Below are 5,820 nucleotides of genomic sequence, written 5' to 3'. Positions count from 1 at the left end.
ACATCAGTCACATCAGATCTACGGTGTCATTTCACCAGAGGAGATGCTTGACTGTTTAATTTCTGAGAAGAACCACAGTGTGACCAGTAAGGCAGTGAGATTTACACTCCTAAATGATTATCTGAGTACCACTGTGACAGCACCGACATAACCCAAGAACATAGCACACTGGATGAAGCAAGGACAAATCAAACTTGTTGTGTGGGGAAATTTTTGATAACCAACCTGGTGAGAAATTTTGTAAACTATGAGACCAAAAGACCATAACATATAGGAGAAGAATTTGGCCATTTGGCCCATCAAGTCTTGTCTACCATTTGAAAATAGCTGATCCATTTTCCCTCTCAGCTCTGATCTTCTGCCTTCTCCCCATATCCCCTTCATGCCCTGACAAATCCAGAATCTATAAAGCTTTGCCTTAAATATACATAAAGACGACCTCCACGGCTACTTGTGGTAACAATTTTCACAGATTCACCACTCTCTGGCTAAAGAAATTCCTCCATTATAAAAGGACACCTCTCCATTCTGAGGCTGTGTCCTCTGGTGATAGACATCCCACCATAGCAAACATCCTCCACCCATCCACTCTACTGAGGCATTTCAACATTCAATAGGTTTCAATTAGGTCATCCCTCATTCTTCTGAATTCCAGTGAATACAGGCCCAGAGACACTAAATGCTCTTTATATGATAAGCTGTTCAATCCTGGAATCGTTTTCGTGAACCCTCTTTGAACCTTCTCCAGTGTCACCACGTCCTTTCTAAGATCTTTGAAAAGCATAGTTTCACTTTACATTGCAGATACCCAAAGCCATTTTCACTTACTAGAAACAAAGATAAGAATATAATGAAAGGATACAAATTACACACACACCAATTACGGCTTTACTAGCTTGAAAGTATCATCAGTTGTTAGCTTGTAGTTTGTATTAACTTTTAATACCTATATTGTGAATGGTGCTTGATCTTGCAATTAAGAAATTCAAATACAATGAATTCCAGATAATTGGGCCATTGGTTAATTGGGACAGCCACTTATTTGGGACGACTCTTAAAGAACAAAGACTAATTGAGAAAATAGCTGGGATTTCCTTCTTTTATTTGGGACACTGTGCCATTTAAAGGTTCAAACGTTCATTTATTATCAAAGTATGTATGCAGTATACAACTCTGACATTTGTCTTCTCCAGATAGCCACTGAACAACTGCCATGAAAATTGGGATGGGAAACTGTTGCCGAATGGTTTCGAACTAGCCATAGTCACATGCACACGTGTGGCCATTAGATACCAGGCTTAGAGCAAAGAGTTTTTAAACAGCATCAGTTGCGTGTATTAATGTCCAAAGTTCAGTGATTTTTGTCACTGACAGTTGGTGAGAAATAAGCAGTAAGATAATTCAGAACTATTTTGTTCACTGCAGTTTGAAACATTCAGGCTTAAAAATGCCAGGAGTGATAAGTGAAACTATTTCATGACTTCAACAAGAACTGCGAAGAATTTGAAGGCATTCACAATCATCTTGTATTATGCAATGAAAATGAAGATTTGGAGGATATATTGTATGAAGGCAGTCCATTATTTGCACTCGGTGTCTGTGCTGATTTTGTTCATTTACAGTCAATCAAAAGAACACCGCAGTGTACACTGTTTGAATTCCTTCGTCGATAACTATTAGGAACTAATGCACAGATTTATAGTAGTATTGTAATATTCTAATTTATTCTGTATTTCATTTAAATACACAATTTGTTACTCAGTTAAATGGTAGTTTGTCTCTTTTATATCTTTTTAATTATTTCCATGAAAATTCAGCTAATTTGAGGCAGCTGCTGAATTGGGCCAAAAGGTACTTGTCCCAACTTGTCCAAATTAACCCGACTCAGCTGTGTATCCAGTTTATCAAATGGTGAATATCTATAACTGCTAGTTAATTAGGCATAGAAATTCCATTTCTCTGTTCAGAATTCGGACAGTGTGGTGAAGGGACCCAGGCTGTTCTCCCTGTGCACAAGTAAGATAAAGTGTGATTGATGAATGAGTCTGAGTTTTCAGAGTCCAGTTAATCAGCAACAACAATTACTTGGAGGCTACACTGAGATGGCTATCCTTGATTTCATTATCGGGAGAAAGTAATTCAGCCCTGGTACCTGATCAGTCTTAAATGCTAGGAGTTCATATTTGAGTAAAGGACTGGGCCTGCTGTTGGAATGCAAATTTTTTCCTGTAAAAACTCGATAATATAGGAATGCTGCAGGATGAAAATGGAAGGTGCTCTGGGCCAGGTTGGATCCCACAAGGATATATTACAAAGGAGATTGCTCTAGTCTGGATCGGTTCCCACAGAAGCAAAGGAAGGAGTTGCTATGGGCCGGTTGGATCCTGTGAGACATGTGAAACAAGAGAAAAGAAGTTTCTGTGCTCCAGGTTTAATCCTGTGGCAGCAGGGTGGGGGGGGGGGGTGTTTCCCTGGTCCAGGTTAGATCCTGCAGGAGCAGAGGAATAAAAGAATGTTGCTCTGGTCCAGGTGGGATCCAATGGGAGCACAGTAAGTGTGCAGTTAAAAGAAGGTATTCCAAAATGAGTATGAAATGAATGTGAATATGTGGACACATGCATGTGTATGTGCGCACCCTGATGGTTTGTGTGTGACTGGTAGCATGAAAGTCCCCTGTCCTGGACCTCTAAAAGGACTCATGTTGTATGCATATTTGCACATTGTGGACCAGAAAGCATCAGGTATGTTGAGAAGTATATTGCATGGGTGGACTGGCCAAAGTGAGTGTCTGCAGACATGTTGTTAGAGAAATGAAAATGTGAGAAGATTGTGTCTGTTCAATGAAAATGTTAAATAAAAAATGGTTAGATTAATCTTGAAGCAAGAGACAACCAGATGGTATGTTGCCTCCCAGGTGCCAGGGTCAGGGACATCTTGGATCAGGTCCATAGCATTCTAAAGTGGGGGGGGGGGGGTGAGCAGTGAGCAGCCAGAAGTCTTGTTACATATTGGCACCAATGACACAGGTAGGAAAAGTGAAGAGGTCCTGAAAATGTATTTAGGGAGCTAGGTGGGCAGCAATCGTTAGATTGTTGCTTGTACCACGTGCCAGCGAGGGTAAGAATGGGATGTCTTGGCAGATGAATGCATGGCTGAGAAACTGGTGCAGGGGCAAACTTGTGGATCATTGTGATTTCTTCTGGGGAAGGTACAACCTGTACAAAATGATGGGTTACATCTGAACCAGAGGAGAACCAATGTCTGTGCAGGTATGTCTGCTGTTGGGGAGGGTTTACACTAATTATACAGGGCAGTGGGAACTGGTGTGATAGGGCAGTTGGTTTACAAGCAGAAGCAGTGTGTAGTGAGACTTTCAGGAAGGACAAGCAGATGATAGGGCAAAATTGCAGATAGTGCGACGGGTTGCAGTGTAAAAGGGGGATAAAATCAAAAAGGGTGACAGATACAGGACTGAAGGTGTTATATTTCAATGCTCACAGTATACAGAACAAGGGAGATATCTTGTACTACAGTTAGAGACTCGACATTGTGGCATCAATGATTAGTGACTGAAAAAAGATTACAGATAGGAGCTTAACATCCAAGGATACACATTATACCAAATGGACAGGCAGGTAGGCAGAGGGGGTGGTGTGGTTCTGTTGGTAAAAGATGCAATCAAATCCTTAGAAAGATGACATAGGATCGGAAGATGTAGAATCGTTGTGGGTGGAATTAAGGAGCAGCAAGAGTACAAAGACCCTGTTGGGAGTTACATACTCAGGTTTGGAAGCCAAGGATCTGGGGGATCTGGAGACAGGTGGGTCGAGGGTCAGTGTCACGACAGGAGACCTGTGCATCGTTGGGGGAATCGAAATATCTATGGCTGTGTGCCTGGAGACCCGGGATCTTTGCGATCTTCAGGCACAGAGCTCAAAAAAAGCAATGTAATGGACTTAGAACATCGTAAACCAGTGAGTTGTTTGTTATGTCTCTCCGCTCACTGGGAAAATGGAGACACCTCTTTCTCCTTATTAGGGAGAGAGAGAAGCTGTGGTATGTCGAATACCAGGTGAAATGCGAAGTCGTTGGGGTAACTGCAAGTCTGTGTCTCTGCTATTGCTTTGCTCATGCTTGAGTGCTCAGTGGCGGTGCCAATGTTTTTTTTTGCTGGGGGAGAGGGTATTGTTGCTCGCTGCCGCTTATGCCCGGGGTGGGGGGAGCTAGGGTGTACATTGGGGTTCTAACATTTAACTGTCATTCATTCTTCGGGGCACTCCTCTGTTTTCGTGGATGGTTGTGAAAAAAGAGCATTTCAGGATGTATATTGTATACATTTTTCTGACATTAAATTGTACCTTTGAAGTATTTTCAGAAATATAAAGACAAAAAGAGAGGTGAGAGTGGATATTGGATGCTGGAAAGTGACACTGGAGAGTTAGTTATGGGGACAAGGAAATGGCAGACAAACTGAATTAGTATTTTGCATCAGTCTTCACTGTGGAAGACACTAGCAGTATGCTGGAAGTTCGAGAGTGTTGGGGGGCAGGAGTGCAGTTGCTATTGCTAAGAAGAAGGTGCTTGTAAACTGAAAGGTCTGAACATAGATAAGTTACCTGGACCAGGTGGACAATAATCCAGCATTCTGAAAGAGGTAGCTAAAGAGATTGTGGTGGCACTAGTAATGATCTTTCAAGAATCATTTAGATTCTCACATGGTTGCGGAGGATTGGAAAATTGCAAATGTCACTCCACTCTTCAAGCAGGGAGGGAAGTAGAAGAAAGGAAATTATAGGCTAGTTAGCCTGACCTCAGTACTTGGGAGGATCTTGGAGTCAATTGTTAAGGATGTGATTTCGGGATACTTGGAGGCACATGATAAAAATAGGCCAAAGTCAGTATGGTTTCCTTAAGGGAAAATCTTGCCCGACAAGTGTGTTAGAATTCTTTGAGAAATAACATGCAGGAGAATTGGTGGATGTTGGGTACTTGAATTTTCAGAAGGCCTTTGACAAGGTGCTGCACATGAGGGTGCTTAACAAGATAAGATCCCATGGTATTACAGGAAAGAGACTAGCATGGATAGAGCACTGTCTGATTGCCTGGAGGCAAAGAATGGGAATAAAGGGAGCCTTTTCTGATTGGCTGCTGGTGGCTAATGGCGTTTTCCAGGGACTACTTTTTACATTGTATGTCAACGATCTGGTGGATGGAATTGATGGCTTTGTGGCCAAGTATGCAGATGCTATGAAGATTGGTGGAGGGGCAGGTAGTGCTGAGAAGCATGAAAGCCTGCAGAAAAACTTAGACAGATTAGAAGAATGGGCAACGAAATGGCAGATGGAATACAGTGTTGTGAAGTGTATGGTCATGCACTTTGGTAGAAGGAAAAAAGCACAGACTATTTTCTAAATGGAGAAAAAAAATCAAACATCCTAGTTGCAAAGGGACCTGGGAGTCTTTGTGCAGGATTGCCTAAAATTAACTTGCAGGTTGAGCCAGTGGTGAGAAAGGCAAATGCAAAGTTAGCATTAATTTTGAGAGGACTAGAATATAAAAGCAAAGATATAATGCTGAGGCTTTATAAGGCAATGGTGAGGCCTCACCTAAAGTATTAAGAGCAGTTTTGGGCCCCCTGTTTAAAAATGTATGTGCTGATTTGGAGAGGGTTCAGAGGATGTTCACAAGAATGATTCTGGAAATGAAAGGCTTATTGTATGACGAACGATTGATGGCTCTGGGCCTGTACTCACTAGAATTCAGAAGAGTGAGGAGGGATCTCATAGAAACCTATCAAATGTTGAAAGGCCTAGATAGAGT

This window comes from Mobula hypostoma, chromosome 10 (assembly GCF_963921235.1).
Source record: "Mobula hypostoma chromosome 10, sMobHyp1.1, whole genome shotgun sequence".
NCBI classification, from domain to species: domain Eukaryota; kingdom Metazoa; phylum Chordata; class Chondrichthyes; order Myliobatiformes; family Myliobatidae; genus Mobula; species Mobula hypostoma.
This window is presented reverse-complemented; position numbering follows the sequence as displayed.